The sequence below is a fragment of the Ranitomeya imitator genome, chromosome 1 (assembly GCF_032444005.1).
Source record: "Ranitomeya imitator isolate aRanImi1 chromosome 1, aRanImi1.pri, whole genome shotgun sequence".
Lineage (NCBI taxonomy): Eukaryota > Metazoa > Chordata > Amphibia > Anura > Dendrobatidae > Ranitomeya > Ranitomeya imitator.
This window is the reverse complement of record NC_091282.1, coordinates 983,847,964-983,867,392: the sequence shown is the minus strand read 5'-3', so window position 1 is coordinate 983,867,392 and position 19,429 is coordinate 983,847,964. Positions and strand designations below refer to the sequence as shown.

The following is a 19,429-nucleotide window of genomic DNA, read 5'->3' as shown; positions in this document are numbered from 1 at the left end:
TGCAGGCCCCGAGTGGCTCAGCAGGAAGGAAGAAGAGGAGCTACAGATACACCCCTGCCCTCTCCTTCCTGAGGCGAACCATGCTGAGTAGAGTGTAAGTATTCAACATCCCAGTAATAACCATGTTAACCTGTCTAATCACAAAACTTTTGTTTCAGTCCGGGCTTTTTCATATCAATATATTGTTTTTTTTTTTTTTCTTTCACAGCACCTTCTCCAGCCACCGTGCTCCTGCATCTTCCTCTGCGTCCTCTGGAGCGATCCCTCCTGAGTCCGCCACCGGGGACCACGTCGGTAGGCCACACACCTCTGTCCCCTCCACTTCATCCACCTCAGGCACTGGAGCGCAGCCTTCGTTACTCGCATCTGATGCTCAACAGATAGCGTTCCCTTTACCCCACCCCTCTGACCCTGCCACCTCTACACCACCGTTAGGTTCGTGGCGGCAGCGACAGAGGGGTCAGGAAAGGAGCTATGCTCCTGAGTTCTTACATCTAAATGCATCCTTCCAAAGTTCTTTTAAAATTTTGGGAGAGCAAGTGACTGCTGGTTTCAACATGGTGCAATCACGCATCAGTGAAACCCACCATGAAACCAGCAGTCGCTTGGATAGGCTGCATTTAGATGTAAGTCAATCTCCGGCAAATCTTTTTTTTCAATCCATGCTTAGGAGCATGGAGAAGCTTTCTTTTGATCAGCAGATGCGGGTAATCAATAGCTGCCATAATGCTCTACTCAAGGTCCTCCACGAACCCCAATCTACCCCCACACATCCCAGTCACCATTTCAACACCATGCCCCCCAATATCAACGTCAGTCCCAATACCAAACCAGGCCCACAACCCAAATGTATTCCCCAGTGTTTTCTTCTTCCTTGCCCAGCTTTCCTTCCCCATTCAGTTTTACAAATACCCCAACACAACCCCCCTCTGGTCAGCCTCCTGCTTTTCACCACCCTTCCACTGCAGACCAAACAAGTAGGGTTTCCCCAATCCCACCTACCGACGTGGTCCAACATTCCAGCCCCTCCTCCCATAGTTACTCCACCCAACACTACCAAGACTTATAATTTTGTTACTAAAAGTTTATAAATTTACAAAACAAAAGTTATTTTGAAAAGAAAAAAAAAATGTTTTTTGAAAATGCTAAAAAAAAAACTCAAGAGTTAAAATAAAAATCTTTCTGATTTAAAATCTACTCTGTGTGTGTGTGTGTGGATTCATTAAGGTAATATGGTAACCATTAAAAGGTTAAATGAAAATAAACACCAGACGTTTGAAAGGTATAACACAATGGTTTTATTACCAAGCAAACCACGCTTTGGGAATTTTTTTTTTTTTTTGGCAGAAACACAATTTTTACATAAACAACAAAAGCCATGAAAAACATGTCACACAATGATGTCTTGCCATGGAATCCGCCCAACAGGTGACAAAAAATAATCCGCAAACTGGTCCCTCATCCTAGTAACAGAACCTGTGGAGCGAACAGAGGCACTGCGGTAATCCCACAAGGTTGTCGCCAATTCTTCGTCATCCAAGGTAACGGGCTCCTTTGAAAGGACAAAGTTATGGAGCACCACACATGCCTTGACAACATCGTCTACAGTTTTGGTTTCCAGTTTTATTGCCGTCAGCAGAACTCTCCACTTTGCCGTCAATATACCAAAAGAGCACTCTACTACTCTTCTTGCTCTAGTAAGACGGTAATTAAATACCCGCTTGGTACGGTTTAATTCACGGCTGCTATATGGTTTCGGTAGGTGCGGCGACAGTTGAAACGCTTCATCACCTACACAAACATATTGCATGGCTGGTTCACTTGTTCCTGGGAGCGGTCAGGCTGGCGGGAAATTGTATGTATCTCCATACAGGCAACGACCCATTGGAGAGTTTTTAAAAACTTGTGAATCGTTGGACCGGCCATACGCTCCTATGTCCACAGCAAGGAATCGGCAGTTGGCGTCTGCAATAGCCATGAGTACAATGGAGAAGTATTTTTTATAGTTGTAGTACTCGGATCCTGTTCCTGCCGGTTTAGCAATCCTTATGTGTTTGCCGTCCACGGCACCAACACAATTTGGGAAATTGCAAATTATCTCAAATTGTTCTGCACTTCTCAACCAGATTTCCATTGATGGTTGTGGGATATACTCCGGCTGTAAAGTGTCCCAAATAGCCCGACATGTGTCCTTCACAATTCCGCCAATAGTGGAAATCCCCAGCCGGAATTGGTAATGGAGCGAAGTCAGCGACTCAACTGTGGCTAGGAAGCTGCAGGAAAAAAAAATGTAAGAAAAATTTGCACAGACCATCAAGTTTTTGTTTTTTTGGTTTACTGTTAAGTTATAATAAATGGCACTGTGAAAAATTTTTTTGTATGACGGGACGCACAATAAAACCTGCATGAAACGTGTTAAATAGTCGAATGGCCTCAAACAAAAAAAAAAATCACATGCTGCAGAAAATGGTGCGCAATGTGTCAGCGCAGTATTGTCTGCAGCATGTAATAACATTCAATATGAGCAATGACATAAAAAAAATATGCTTACCGCAGTGTCACCAGGAGCCGCTCCGCCGGTGTGATGGCAAGCCTCATCCTTGTGTCCTGCCTTTGGATGACATCCCCTAGTTTTCCAACCAAATAATCGAAATGTTCCATCCTCATCCGTACATAATTGAAGAATTTCAGTGGGTTGCACCGCAACTCCAGATAGAGAGTAGACTGGACACCCCTGGTCATGCGCAGCTCATTGATCGGATGTATCCAGAATCGTCTCACTCTCCGTTGCATCCTCCGTCTTTCTGCTGCCGCTTCCTTCTCCCGCACTATGATATCCAGGCGATTCGTCTCAAATATAACGTCAGTAACCAAACTCGCAATCCTACCAAGTACACCATCCATCCTTGCCACTAAACTAAAACCCTCAAAGATGGGCTGTAAATACAGTCAGTATATAGATTTCCCTTATTTTACAGTAGCCAATCAAATTTGGGTGCCTCCCATTTTAAAAACGGATCCGTCGTAAAAACGGATGCAACGGATGGTAAAAACGGATGCAACGTATGCAACGCATCCAGCATTTCAACGCAACCGTTTGGCGTATTTGCGACGGATCCGTCGAAATGCTGTATGCGTTGCATACGTTTTCCACTTTGACGCATCCTTTTTTTCGGCAAAAAGACGTTTTTGTGACGGTTTGCAGTTAACGCTAGTGTGAAAGTAGCCTAAGTGGTAACATAATAAAATAATACAGTAATATCTAGCAATCATGGATTATTTGGTAAATCTAGACCCCGCACTGTTAGACCACAGGCTGAACAGATCTGAAATCAAGATTTTTGAACTGACACTGTAATAGTTTTATTTTTTAAAATATGATCCCATCACGATCCCATCTTGTATTTTTGTACAGATGTGGATAGGAGCATAGCAGGCACATGTGCAGTTTTTGAAATTTTTAAATTAAACGTTTTTTTTCGGAAATGCGTTTTCGAGTTTTGCGCTTGCATTCGCATAGGTAAAATATTATCAAAGATACTCGTGACATATCTGGTGAAAGCCTGTACTGTTCTGAATAGAATGGTGTTTATTTTGTTTCTCTATCTCTTGTCTAGCCTGAGTTATGGGGAGAAATGTAAAGCCAGGCAACACCGAAATTCGCACTTTTTCCGAACTTTGAAAATCAATAAAAAATAATTAAAAAAAAATATCTAGATTTTCTTCTTCTTCACATTTTGCATTCTCTGACACACTGTTACCAAATAACAAAATCTCAAAAAAAATCTATAATATAACGCTGGGAGCGTCACTCTGTCCGAAGCCTTTATAGACTGCGCAGGCGCAAGCGCTGGCGCAGTCTGGCCCCCACAGAGTGACGCTCCCAGGAGATCGCGGTATGCGTAAGCACTGAACGCATACCGCGATCTCCACCGGAGAGTCAGGGACCGTGGACGCGCCAGGAGGGAGGGTAAGTATATTCACCTGTCCTCCGTTCCAGCGCTGCGTGCGGCTCCGTCTTCCGGCTCCTCTGCTGTGACAGAGTCCAGTCACAGGCAGAGGAGCCGGAGTGTGTGTTCAAGAAAATGGCGCCGGAAAGCGCGGACTGCGCAGGCGCCGATTCCTGCTGCCGGAATCGGCGCCTGCGCAGTCCGCGCTTTCCGACGCCATTTTCTTGAACACACACTCCGGCTCCACTGCAGGTGTGTCTTCAAGAAAATGGCGCCGGGACTGCGCAGGCGCCGATTCCTGCTGCCGGAATCGGCGCCGGCGCAGTCCGCGCTTTCCGGCGCCATTTTCTTGAAGACACACCTGCAGTGGAGCCGGACGATAGGCGAGTATGGTATTTTTTTTTTTTTTTTTATATGGCAGCAGCATACGGGGGCATATAATACAATAGTGGCGCAGGATGGCAGCAGCACATGACAGAACGGGCGCAGGATGGCAGCAGCACATGACAGAACGGGCGCAGGATGGCAGCAGCACATGACAGAACGGGCGCAGGATGGCAGCAGCACATGACAGAACGGGCGCAGGATGGGAGCAGCACATGACAGAACGGGCGCAGGATGGCAGCAGCGCATGGCATAACGGGCGCAGGATGGGAGCAGCACATGACAGAACGGGCGCAGGATGGCAGCAGCGCATGACAGAACGGGCGCAGGATGGCAGCAGCACATGACAGAACGGGCGCAGGATGGCAGCAGCACATGACAGAACGGGCGCAGGATGGCAGCAGCACATGACAGAACGGGCGCAGGATGGCAGCAGCACATGACAGAATGGGCGCAGGATGGCAGCAGCACATGACAGAACGGGCGCAGGATGGCAGCAGGATGGCAGCAGCACATGACAGAACGGGCGCAGGATGGCAGCAGCACATGACAGAACGGGCGCAGGATGGCAGCAGCACATGACAGAACGGGCGCAGGATGGCAGCAGCACATGACAGAACGGGCGCAGGATGGCAGCAGCACATGACAGAACGGGCGCAGGATGGCAGCAGCACATGACAGAACGGGCGCAGGATGGCAGCAGCACATGACAGAATGGGCGCAGGATGGCAGCAGCACATGACAGAACGGGCGCAGGATGGCAGCAGGATGGCAGCAGCACATGACAGAACGGGCGCAGGATGGCAGCAGCACATGACAGAACGGGCGCAGGATGGCAGCAGCACATGACAGAACGGGCGCAGGATGGCAGCAGCGCATGACAGAACGGGCGCAGGATGGCAGCAGCGCATGACAGAACGGGCGCAGGATGGCAGCAGCACATGACAGAACGGGCGCAGGATGGCAGCAGCACATGACAGAACGGGCGCAGGATGGCAGCAGCACATGACAGAACGGGCGCAGGATGGCAGCAGCACATGACAGAACGGGCGCAGGATGGCAGCAGCACATGACAGAACGGGCGCAGGATGGCAGCAGCACATGACAGAACGGGCGCAGGATGGCAGCAGCACATGACAGAACGGGCGCAGGATGGCAGCAGGATGGGAGCAGCACATGACAGAACGGGCGCAGGATGGCAGCAGCACATGACAGAACGGGAGCAGGATGGCAGCAGCACATGATGGAGACCATATACCAATATAAATGCTCGCCACCTGGGCGTAGAACGGGTTCAATAGCTAGTTAAAAATATAGTGGTAAAAATCATTGGTTCACTTGACATGGAATGACCCTATACAGGAGGAGATGACATATGGGTATATACTATATACAGATGAGACAGGTGTATACTATATACAGGAGGAGATGACATACAGGTACATACTATATGCAGATGACAGGTATATACTATATACAGGAGATGACAGGTATATAGTATGTACAGGAGGAGATGACAGGTATACATTATATACAGGAGGTGACACGTATATACTATATACAGGAGATGGCACAGGTATATATACATACAGGAGGAGATGATATACAGGTATATACTATATACAGGAGGTGACAGGTATATACTATATACAGGAGGAGGTGACAGGTATATACTATATACAGGAGATGACATACAGGTATATAGTATATACAGAAGCAGATGGCACAGGTATGTACTACATACAGGAGATGACACATAGGTATATGTTATATACAGTAGGAGATGACATATATACTATATACAGGGGAGATGACATACAGGTATATACTGAGGGGAAAATGACAGGTGTTAGGGGGAAAATGAGAGGAGTGAGGAGGAAAATGAGAGGAGGGGGAAATGAGAGGACTGTGGGGGAAAATGAGAGGAGGGGGAAAATGAGAGATGTGAGAGGGGAAAAGAGAGGAGTGATGGAAAAAATGAGAGAAGTGAGGTGCTATAACCAGGCTCTTCAGCTAGTAAATAAATAAATAAAATAAATAAAAAAACAGCGTGGGTTCCCCTGCATTTTCTATAACCAGCCAGGCAAAACTCATAGCTGGGGGCTGCAACCCTCAGCTGTCCCCAAGGTTAGTCCCCATGCTGTTTTTTTTTTCTCACTTAAATAATTTAAAAATACGGTGTGGGGTCCCCCCCATTTTTGACAACCAGCTAGTATTCTCAGACTGGTAAGGGGCCATGGATATTGTCTCCCCCAGCCTAAAAATAGCAGCCCGCAGCACCCAGAAAAAGCACATCTATTAGATACGCCAATTTCAGATAGGGAGGGAAATTAGTGCTGTCGTGGAAGGTTCCTAGAAACCGAATTAACGGTAAGAATATACCGGATTACGTACCGGTAATGCTCTTTTATAGAGCCCACGACAGCACCCACTAGACAGAGGGGATCCGCCCCTAGGAACAGGAAACCTACAGAGAGATAAAAGGGGCGGCCCCCCCTCGCTCCTCAGTTGTTTTACAGAGAATAGGAGGAACCGCCGCCAAGTTTTAGTTAACAGGTTCAGGTATATACATATATACACATATTTACAACCTCATATTATATCTTTCTAATATTTACACCTCACCAAACAAGCACCATGTGCAACTATATACAGAAAAGGGAGGGATGTGAACGGGTGCTGTCGTGGGCTCTATAAAAGAGCATTACCGGTACGTAATCCGGTATTTTCTATTCGCCACGACAGCACCCACTAGAGAGAATTGCAGAGACTATAGACTGGGTGGGTTTACTGAGTCAAGGACCGATACACCAAAAGTTAGATCAGAAGCAGAGGATAGATCTAATCTATAATGCTTATAGAAGGTATTTGGTGAAGACCAAGTTGCAGCCTTACATATAAGGTCTATTGGCACATTCGCCCTTTCTGCCCAGGAAGTCGACAAGGCTCTTGTAGAGTGCGCTCCCACATGCATTGGAGGATCTTTCCCTCCAGCTTTATACGCCAAGATTATGGCCTCTCTGATCCAGCGAGATAATGTGTTCTTTGTGACTCCGGCACCCTTGGTTTTACCCTGGAAAGACACAAAGAGAGCCCTACTCTTCCTCCAGTCCCTAGTTCTCTCTAAATAGGCTAGGACAGACCTTTTTACATCTAGGGTGTGAAGTCTTTCTTCTTCTGGAGTTGAGTGGTTCTCATAAAAGGTGGGTAACAAGATCTCCTGGGATCTATGAAAGGTAGAAGCCACCTTAGGGAGATAACAAGGATCTGTTTTTAAAAGTATCCTATCTGATGTTACCGTTAAAAAGGGAGGATCTATAGATAATGCATGGAGATCGCTCACTCTTCTGGCAGAGACTAATGCCACTAGCAAAACAGTCTTCAAAGAAATGTTCTTTAGTGAGGCTGTATGGAGAGGCTCAAAAGGTGGTTGTGTTAATGCATTCAAAACTATCGAAAGATCCCACTGAGGAACCCGAGGAATGTTAATTGGTTTTGATCTTTCACAAGCGGATATAAACCGGGATATCCATTTATTTCCTGCAATGTCATGATTAAAAAGAGCTCCTAATGCTGAAACCTGCACCTTCAGAGTGCTCACGGAGAGCCCTAATTCCAGCCCTTTTTGTAGAAATTCTAATATTTGAAATATAGGAATCTCAGAGGAAAATTGTGTAGTATGAAATTGAAGGAATTTCCTCCAAATTCTAACATAAATCCTGGTAGTTGAAGGTTTTCTGCTCTTCATAAGAGTATCGATTAACCCATTAGAAAACCCCCTGAGATTTAGTAACCGCCTCTCAAACTCCAGGCAGTTAAGTTCATGCCCTTTGCCTGAGGATGGAGGAATGGACCCTGAGAGAGCAGGTCCTTGGACTGAGGCAGAATCCATGGATCTGACACTGACATCGCCCTCAGCCATGAGAACCATGGCCTCTTGGGCCAAAATGGGGCTATCAACAGAACTTTTGCGCCCGCCTCCCTTATTTTTCTTATTACTATAGGTAATAGATTCCATGGAGGGAAAGCATAGGCCAGATCGAATGTCCATGGCGTCTGGAGGGCATCGAGTATGTCTGGCTTGTCCTCCCTGTTTAGAGAGGCAAACATCTTGACTTGATGGTTGGCTCTTGTGGCAAACAAGTCTATTTGAGGAACACCCCATCGAGCTGTTATTGCCTTGAAAATCTTCCTGCTCAGCATCCATTCCCCTTGATGAAGAGTATGACGGCTCAGGAAATCGGCACGAAAGTTGTCTGTGCCTCTGATGTGTACTGCCGATAGTGATAGTAGATGACCTTCGGCTAATTCCATGATGTCTGATGCCACCTCCCTGAGTTTGTCCGACCTTGTACCTCCCTGATGGTTCAGATACGCCACCGCAGTGGTGTTGTCGGAGAATACTCTTGTATGAGAGCCGCTGAGCTGGGGAAGAAAGTGGAGAAGGGAGTAATATACCGCCCTCAACTCCTTGACATTCGAGGAATTATTAAGATCTGAGCTGGACCAAAGATCCTGAACCCATTGATCCTGAAAATGTGCCCCCCAGCCTTCAGGACTAGCATCTGTGGTCACAACACTAGAAGGAGTGATTACCCATAGAACCCCCTTTGAAAGATTATTCTGATCCAACCACCACCTAAGGGAGTGTAATACTTCCGATGTTAGAAAAACTGTTCTATCCAGACATCCTCTATTCTTAATGTCCTCCTCCAATACAAATTTTTGTAGCTGCCTAGTATGGAACTGTGCCCACTGTACCACAGGAATGCACGATGTTAGAGAGCCTAGCAATGACATGACCTGTCTTAGTGACATACTACGTCTTTTTATTGCTGAGGACACCTTATCAACTATGGAGAATTTCTTATCCTCAGGCAGTTTACAAATCTGGTCAACGGAATCCAGAAGGAGCCCAAGGAATCTTTGACACGTTACAGACTGAAGTCTAGATTTTTCCCAATTAACTAGCCAACCCAGGGATTGTAAGGATATGACTACTTCCCGTAATCTCTGCTCACACTGTAGGGGGCTCTTTCCTACAATCAACAGGTCATCTAGATATGGAATGACCAAAGTATCCTTTACCCGTAAAAAGGACATTACTTCTGATAGTAACTTAGTAAAAATCCTTGGGGCCATAGATAACCCGAAGGGCATTGCTCTATATTGTAAATGACGAATTTGCCCCTCTATACAAACTGCTACCCGAAGAAATTGTTGGTGTGAATTATGAATGGGAATATGGTAGTAAGCATCTTTTAGATCCAATACTACCATGTAACAATTTGGAAATAGATTTTTTATAGCTGAACGAATGGATTCCATTTTGAATGTTTTAGGTTTTATAAAGGAATTCAGCTTCCTCAAATTGATTATAGTTCTGAAAGAGCCATCCGGCTTACTAATCAGGAACAAGGGAGAGTAAAAACCTCTCCCTATCTGAGAAGATGGAACCTCTACTAGGACATGTTTGCGTAGGAGGGTTTTAACCTCGGTTTCAAGTGCCTCTTGCTGAGGCTTGGATCTTAAGGTGGTAAGAAGAAAAGAATCCGGAGGAGTTTTAATAAAGTCTAGTGTGAGGCCTGAGGATGTTAATTTAATAGCCCATTGATTAGTTGTTATTTCTTTCCATTGATGACTGAATTGTTTTAGTCTTCCCCCCACCGGAGAAATATCACTGATGGAATTTATCGGTTGGCTTGAAGGGGCGTTTATTAAACAGATTTCCTTTTTGTTTGAAATCCTTATTATTCCACCTGTCTCTGAAGCCTCCCTTTCTTCCGAATGGTGGCTTCCTGAACGCCCTTCTGTAAGACGGAATAAAGGGATTAGGGAATCCTTTCTTCCTCTCGCCCGCCTTAGTGAGAATATCATCAAGGACTGTGCCAAACAGGTACTCACCCTGACAGGGTATGGAACATAATTTGGATCTTGACTGGGCATCCCCCTTCCAGTTTTTTAACCATAAAGCCCGCCGAGCCGTATTAGCGAGATTAGCTGTCCTGGCCGCCAGGCGGAGGGAATCAATTGAGGCATCTGAAATAAAAGCCGCAGCACCTTTAATCAAAGGGATAGATGCCCTTAATTTTTCTCTAGATACGCCACTTTTAATCTTCTGATCCAGCTGATCCAGCCAGACTAGCATTGATCTGCCAGTACATGTGGCTGAAATAGCCGGCTTGAATGCCGTGACACAGGCCTCCCACGATTTTTTAAGGAGTGCGTCTGATTTCCGGTCCATAGGATCTGATAAGGAACCTGCATCCTCTACTGGTAAGGAGAAACGGCGAGATGTAGACGCAACTGCCGCATCGACTTTTGGTATCTTGGCCCAGGTATTCAAATCCTCATCATCAAAGGGGTAGCGCCTCTTACAGGATATTGGGACCAACCCCTTTTGACCTCTACTCCATTCTTTTTTAACGAGATCTTTTATGGCCTGATTTATTGGAAATACGTGGCCTTGCTTCTGAGAAAGACCAGCGAACATAACTTCTTGTGGCGTCTGGGGTTCTTTTGATTCAGACACCCCCATCGTATTTCTCACTGATTTTACTAGGTTGTTTATGCCCTCAGTTGGAAAACAGACGAAGTCCTCTTCCTCTGAGGAATTAGATTGCTGAGAAATATCAGAGTCGACCTCCCCACTCTCCGCTGATGTGTCAGCTCTAGGAGAGGATGTTTTCCTCCTTCGTTTCTCCATATTTACTGAAGAAGTAGAACCACCTCCCAACGACTGGAGTTCTTCCCGAATTATGAGACGTATCTCATTCATTTTAACCGATTCCTCCTGCCGTAAGGTGTTGTCTATACATGCCTGACACAGACTTTTAAGATAGGAGTCAGGCAGGGGTTCGGTACATATGGCACATTGTTTGTGCTTACTCTTCCCCGTCCTCTTTGCCTAGAAATAATATAAGCAAAGGAATCAATATAAGCTTCAGTGAAGCTATATACGCACTCACCCAGCGTAATATTTATACCGGCTGCGGAGATGCCTTAGCTTGGGGTGTGGAACGGGAGGATTTTCTTCCTGATTTATCAGTGGAGTCACTTATTTTAGAGTGTCCACTATTCCTTTTCCTGGCTTCACCACTAGGGACTAATGGCTCTTCCATAGGGTGCACCCTGACCTCCTCTTGGGACGACATAATGGCACACTGACTGCCTTAACTGACTACACTTTATAGTGTAGTAATGTACACACCCCTTGCTTTGTCTCCACTTTTTTTTTTTTTTTACTTACAGATCCGGCGTTTAGAGTAATGGCACCACATGGGGGAATCCAATATGGCGGTTCCCCTGGAAATGACCTCCAACACCGTGCCCCGGAAGTTCCTCTCCATTTCCGGGACGCCGACGCTACTGCGCATGCGCCCGCGTCCTGTATGCCGGGAGACGCCGCTGCCTGCTGCATCCCACCATGTCACCTCTTACCTTGGAGGGACAGGAGGGCCTCGTATCGTGGAACCGTCTCACCGCTGCCCAGACGCACACCGGAGGACGTCGCACCAGGTACCCGCACTGTCGGCGTCTCCACAACGGTGTCCCAGCAGGGAGACCGTTGGATAACTTCAGGCTGCCTGTCAGCCGCACCAGATGAGGGGGGAGCCCGCAGGATCATTCCCCCGACTCTGTCTACCTGCTTCTGGAACCCCTGCCGCTCAGCAGAGTCGTACAGGCGGTAGTCCAGGCAGGTCTTCCTCTTCCTATCCATAGAGTCTTCTCTGTGGGTCTCCATCTAGGAACAGGAAACCAACTGAGGAGCGAGGGGGGGCCGCCCCTTTTATCTCTCTGTAGGTTTCCTGTTCCTAGGGGCGGATCCCCTCTCTCTAGTGGGTGCTGTCGTGGCGAATAGAAAAATTCTATTTTCTCCAGTCACCTTCCACGACAGCGGTACTGGAGTAGTATCAACAAATAATTTCTAGGGGGGGGGACAACCGCCTGCAGAACTGTTCTGCCGAAAGTTAAATCCCGGTTGAAATCAAGCCTGTAGTGCCTGGTGAACGTGTGTACTGATGACCAGGTGGCAGCTCTGCAAATCTGCTCCGTAGAAGGGTCACCTCTCTCTGCCCATGATGTTGACACCAACCGTGTAGAATGGGCCTTCAGTGATGGAGGAGGTGGTAGATTCTGGGATGAGTATGCCAGAGATATGGCTTGTTTAATCCAGTTGGCGATAGTATTTTTTGTAGCCTTTCTGCCTTTGTTCTTACCGGAGAGTTGAATGAAGAGATTTTGATCAATCCTCCAACTCTGTTTGTGAAAGATAATGTAGGACCACTCTGCGGACATCCAGAGTGTGGAAGGACTCCTCTCTCACATTAGAAGGATCCGGGTAGAATGAGGGCAACACTATGTCCTGACCTCTATGAAAGTCTGATGTTACTTTAGGTAAGAAGGTAGGATCTAGACGAAGGATTATACTATCCGATGTTACCCTCAAGTAAGGCTCTTGTATGGATAGGGCATGTAGTTCTCCTATCCGTCTGGCAGAGGTAATAGCCACTAAAAAGACCGTTTTTAGGGTAAGAACCTTTAATGAAGACTGAGATAAAGGTTCGAAAGGGTCCCGAGTTAGACTATTAAGGAACAAATTAAGGTCCCAAGGAGGAGTGTTGTTGAGAACTCTGGGACGGATTCTACTCGCTGAAGTTACAAAACGCCTGATCCACCGATGTTTGGCTAGTTCCTGATCGAAATAGGAGCTAAGTGCTGAAATCTGTACCTTTAAGGTATTGGGCCTAAGACCCAACTCTAAACCCCTTTGCAAGAAGTCCAGAATTTTGGCAATATTAGGATGAAATGGGTCTGGAATATCTGGAAGATACCACGATGAAAACTTCTTCCAGATTTTGGCATAAATGGCATTTGTTATGGGTTTTCTACTGTTTTGGAGAGTCTAAATTACTTCATCTGAGAGACCTCTTGCTTTTAGTATTTCGGCCTCAGAAGCCATGTTGAAAGATTTAATCTGTGAAGGTTTGGATGCAGCAACGGTTCCTGATGAAGATTTTCCTTCTGAGGTAGACATACTGGACCTTCCTGAGCCATGTCTAACAGGGCGCTGTACCAACTCCTCCCCGGCCATGTTGGCGAGATTAGAATCGCCGTAACTCGTTCGGATCAGATCTTCTGTAGAGTTTTTGATAGCAATGGGATCGGAGGAAAGGCATAAACGAGGTTGAACCTCCATGGGTGAGAGAACGCATCCATGCCCAGTGCTCTGTCTGCCATATTTAGGGAGAAATAAGTTTGCAGCTTGGCATTCTGACTGTTGGCAAAAAGGTCCACTTCTGGAATCCCCCATCTGGAAATCAGGGAGAGGAAGACCTCCTGGTCCGGACACCATTCCCCTGGATGTACATCCTTTCTGCTCAGGAAATCTGCCTGGGTATTGGCTGACCCCTTCAGGTGAACTGCCGAAATGGAGAGGACGTGCCTCTCTGCCCAGAAAAAATGTTTGAGGCTAAGGTTTTTAGTTTCCTGAATCTTGTGCCTCCTTGATGACGAAGGTATGCTACTGTGGTCATATTGTCGGAATATATTCTGACATGGTGATGACCCTGAACAATAGAGAATGCGGCTTTTAACGCCTCTTCCACCGCTTTCAGTTCTCTGAAGTTTGAAGAGCTTGCTCTGATGTCTGGGGCCCAGGTGCCCTGGAAATGGGTTCCCTCGACTACAGCTCCCCATCCCTTTTGACAGGCGTCCGATGTTAGTGTCTTTAGCGGGATCTGATCCCAACTGACCCCCCGTTGGAGATTTCTGAGCCGTAGCCACCATGTCAGGGATGCCCTGACATGATTGGGAAGGCAAATTCTCTTGGAAAGAGAACTCTGCTGTCCGTCCCAGGATGATAGGACATGGGTTTGGAGGACTCTCGTGTGGGCTTGAGCCCAAGATACCATCTGGATACAAGATGTTAGAGATCCCAGCACAGACATGGAATGTCGTAGAGTAGGAGCCTTCAGGGTTCTGAATGCCGTTATCTTCTGTACCAGATCGAGTTGACGTTCTCTGGGCAGAAAGGAACTCCTCACCTCCGAGTCCAGAAGGACTCTTAGGAACTTCTTCCTCCTGGAGCGAAGTAGGTCCGATTTCTCTAGATTCGGGATCCAACCCAACGACTTTAGGATTTCTAGAGATCTTGTTAAGTCCGCCCTGAGGCGGGAGACTGAGGGAGCGACAATGAGTAGATCGTCTAGATAGGGTACTATGCAGATCCCCTGAAGACGGATGAATATAATGGCTTCTGTCATGATCTTTGTAAAGGACTCTAGGAGCTGAGGCGATTCCAAAGGGAAGGGAGTTGAACTGGTAGTGTACTATCTCCCGATCCTGAGATATTGCGAATCTTAGGTATTTCCGGAATTCTGGATGGATTGGGACGTGATAATAAGCGTCCCTCAGATCCACCGTAGCCATCGCCCAGTCCTGTCCTATCAGAGGGATCGCTGTTTTGACGGATTCCATCTTGAACCTCCTGTAGGTTATTACTTGATTCAGGGGTTTCAAGTTGATTATTATCAATAGTGTCCTCTGCCAATTTCTTGCTGAGGTACTGGGGAAATTACTCCTTCCTGGAGTAAGAGTACCGTCACACAGTGGCATTTTGATCGCTACGACGGCACGATCCGTGACGTTCCAGCGATATATCCGTGACATTCCAGCGATCTCGCTGTGTCTGACACGCTCCTGCGATCAGGGACCCCGCTGAGAATCGTACGCCGTAGCAGATCGTTTGAAACTTTCTTTCGTCGTCTAGTGTCCCGCTGTGGCGGCATGATCGGATGGTGTAACAAAGGTGTGCACGATATTGTATACGATGTGCGCATAGTAACCAACGGCTTCTACATCGCACATACGTCATGAAATTATCGCTCCAGCGTCGTACATTGCAAAGTGTGACAGCAGTCTACGACGCTGGAGCGATATTGTTACGATGCTGGAGCGTCACGGATCGTGCCGTCGTAGCGATCAAAATGCCACTGTGTGACGGTACCCTTAGTCTTGAAGGCCGGAAAGGAATGCGCCCTGAGGGCTGAGACTCTGTAATGAGGTTATCCTTATGTGGTGAGGGGGAGGGCTCTCGAACTCTAATTTTAGTCCATTCTGAATAGTGTCGAGTACCCACTGGTTCGACAAAATGGAACTCCACTGGTTGATTAAGCTCGAGAGACGCCCCCCAACGCCCTGGGCGTAGTCACTGCTTGTCCGGGGTCTGCTGGGACTGGGGAACCAGGATGTTCCTACCTTTCCCTCCTTTAGGATAGCTCCAGCGTCCTGATTTGCCTTTCCCTTTGAACTCACGTTGGAAGGGTTGTTCTTTTGAGGGACGAAAAAAACGTTTCTTCGGATTTCTCTGCTCCGGAAGCGCTTTCTTCTTGTCCGTTGCCTTATCCAGAATATCGTCCAGGGCCTGCCCGAACAGATAGCGGCCCTGAAAGGGAATGGCACAGAGCTTTGTTTTGGACGTTATGTCCCCACTCCAAGACTTAAGCCATAGAGCTCTTCTGGCTGAGTTAGAGAGAACTGCAGATTTGGCAGCCACTCTTACGGACTCTGCCGAAGCATCGGCGAGGAAGCCCGTAGTTTCTGGAGAAGCGGGAGAGAATCTAAGATTACTTCCCTAGATGTTCCCTGGGTAAGGTGGTCTTCAAGCGTGCAGAGCCAACGGAATAGGGATCTAGCCACGCAGGTGGACGCAATGTTTGTTTTAAGGAGATTGGTAGAAGTCTCCCACGATCTTCTTAGTAAACTCTCCATCTTGCGGTCCATAGGGTCTCTGAGTTGGGAAGAATCCTCGAAAGGGAGGGTTGTCTTTTTTGACACTCTAGAGACCTGCACATCTACCTTAGGGGTATCCCACAGAGAGACGTCTCCATCGAGAGAAAAACGATTTTTAAGCTCAGAGGGAACAGTAAGACCCTTTTCGGGCGATTCCCATTCATGAAGAATGAGACTCTGTACATTCTCGTGTATAGGAAACCCCTTTAATTTTTTAGGCTTTAACCCGCCGAACATCTCATCCTGCACTGATGGCTTCTCCTCCTCCTCCTCAACGCCCATTGTCCCCTTGACCGTACTAATCAACTCATGTATGTCCTCTGAGGAAAAATAGTATTTTTTACTCTCCTCTTTGGGGGTGGAAGTGGAGCCCTCATTCTCCCACAAATCCTCCGAGCCGGAGGAATGAAGTTCACCAGAATCTGAATCAGAAGTAACCGTTGCCATCTTCCTTTTTTTAGGAGGAGGTGGCGGAGGTAACAGAGACTGGGAAAGGGCCGATACCGAGGACTGAACTTCCTGTTTAATGAGGGATTTAATGCTCTCGAACAAGGATGGCTGTTCTGAGCGAATTATTTCATCAGTGCAGGGCTGGCACAGTCTCTTCTTGTAAGAAGAAGGTAGCTTTGATGCACAAACACCACATTTTCGATCTTCCGATTTTGTCTTGGAAGATCTGGCCTTCCTAGGGGCAGAGGCCTTGTCTCCCTAAAAGAGAGAGAAGGGGGACTAAGTATATGCACCCTAAGGAATACCGGGATAGAGGGACCTTAACCCACTACTCACGGTAGGAGGGAGGACGCAGGGCTCGGCAGAAGCAGAGACAGGTCTGTCACCATCCATGGTCAGTCAGTACTGCAGTCCAGTCAGACAGACAGGGGGCCTTACCTGGAGGTGACTACCAGGGTTAAATACCGTGGAAGCTGCGTCCAATCTTGTGCTCCTCCTCCCGGTTCCTGGCGTAGTGGAAAAACCACTATGCCGCCATCAGAACTGTATCACGACGCACGTGCGTTCCACCGCTGGAACGCACATGCCGTGAACCGGAAGTTCGGGTACTTCCGGTTCGCGCGTCCACGAGGAGAGGAGGAAATGCCGGGGAGCCGCGCGGGGACCCCGGCCGCACCACACCGCTTTACTCTCGAAGGAGCGCGGGAGGAGCGGAGGAGGGGTCCCGAGTCCACACCATGTGGGGAGACGGGAGCAGCGCCGCAGGGAGGAGAAACATCCCGACCCAGGCTGCCCGGCTAGGTAAGGTTCTGAGTGCTCCGATCGCCGTCCACGGCAGCACTACCGCAGGACCTCTTCATGCCCCATAGGGGACAGGAAAAACACTGGAGGTGGCAGGAAGGGGAGGGTATTTAACCTCTGTGTTTCCTGTCCCCCATTAGGGCGGGGAGACATCCTCCAGTACCGCTGTCGTGGAAGGTGACTGGAGAAAATACATTTTATTATTGTCACCCGGGGGACAGTCCGTAGTGATATGGTGTGATGGGTGTCGCAGGTCCGGGTCCTCCCATCTTCTTGCAATGTCGCCGTCCTGTTGCTTCATCGCTCCCCGGCATCATGCTCCTGCGCAGCCTTACTTTCATGTCCCGTTGAGAGCAAAGTACTGCACCGAGCAGGCGCCGGGAAAGGTTAGAGCAGCCCAGCACTTGCACACTGCAGTATTTTACTCTGCCCTAACCAGGAACGCGATGCCAGGGAGCGATGAAGCAATAGGAGGGTGGCATAGCAAGAAGATGGGAGGAGCCGGACGCAGACCTGCAGAACCCGTAAGACCAACCTCCCTGGGTGAGAATAATAAACTTATTTTTCTTATCTTGCAGGTCGGACTGGGGGCTTATCTACAGCATTATATCGGCCAAAACTGCTGACAGGTTACCTTTAAAATAATTAGGTCAGATTTGAGGTCATCTATGAAGGAGGATCTGATGGAGGTGATACTATGAAACCCATAAAGGCAACAGGTTTCTGCTAATAACCAAGAAAAATTATCTTTCACAATTGGTGCAGAATCCAACCAGAGGAGCAGCACTTTTAGACCTAATACTATCTAATAGACCTGACAGAATAACAAATCTGCAGGTGGTCGGGCATCTAGGAAATAGCGACCACAATATTGTACAGTTTCACCTGTCTTTCACTAGGGGGACTTGTCAGGGAGTCACAAAAACACTGAACTTTAGGAAGGCAAAGTTTGACCAGCTTAGAGATGCCCTTAATCTGGTAGACTGGGACAATATCCTCAGAAATAAGAATACAGATAATAAATGGGAAATGTTTAAGAACATCCTAAATAGGCAGTGTAAGCGGTTTATACCTTGTGGGAATAAAAGGACTAGAAATAGGAAAAATCCAATGTGGCTAAACAAAGAAGTAAGACAGGCAATTAACAGTAAAAAGAAAGCATTTGCACTACTAAAGCAGGATGGCACCATTGAAGCTCTAAAAAACTATAGGGAGAAAAATACTTTATCTAAAAAACTAATTAAAGCTGCCAAAAAGGAAACAGAGAAGCACATTGCTAAGGAGAGTAAAACTAATCCCAAACTGTTCTTCAACTATATCAATAGTAAAAGAATAAAAACTGAAAATGTAGGCCCCTTAAAAAATAGTGAGGAAAGAATGGTTGTAGATGACGAGGAAAAAGCTAACATATTAAACACCTTCTTCTCCACGGTATTCACGGTGGAAAATGAAATGCTAGGTGAAATCCCAAGAAACAATGAAAACCCTATATTAAGGGTCACCAATCTAACCCAAGAAGAGGTGCGAAACCGGCTAAATAAGATTAAAATAGATAAATCTCCGGGTCCGGATGGCATACACCCACGAGTACTAAGAGAACTAAGTAACGTAATAGATAAACCATTATTTCTTATTTTTAGGGACTCTATAGCGACAGGGTCTGTTCCACAGGATTGGCGCATAGCAAATGTGGTGCCAATATTCAAAAAGGACTCTAAAAGTGAACCTGGAAATTATAGGCCGGTAAGTCTAACCTCTATTGTTGGTAAAATATTTGAAGGGTTTCTGAGGGATGTTATTCTGGATTATCTCAATGAGAATAACTGTTTAACTCCATATCAGCATGGGTTTATGAGAAATCGCTCCTGTCAAACCAATCTAATCAGTTTTTATGAAGAGGTAAGCTATAGGCTGGACCACGGTGAGTCATTGGACGTGGTATATCTCGATTTTTCCAAAGCGTTTGATACCGTGCTGCACAAGAGGTTGGTACACAAAATGAGAATGCTTGGTCTGGGGGAAAATGTGTGTAAATGGGTTAGTAACTGGCT

The 19,429-nt window shown here is 47.1% G+C and overlaps 1 protein-coding gene across 1 annotated transcript in view; it reads right to left on the bottom strand.

The window, feature by feature from the left end:
- Positions 1 to 19,429, bottom strand: part of ADAD1 (adenosine deaminase domain containing 1) — a 225,461-nt gene that overhangs the window by 185,120 nt on the left and 20,912 nt on the right. The window lies entirely within an intron of this gene.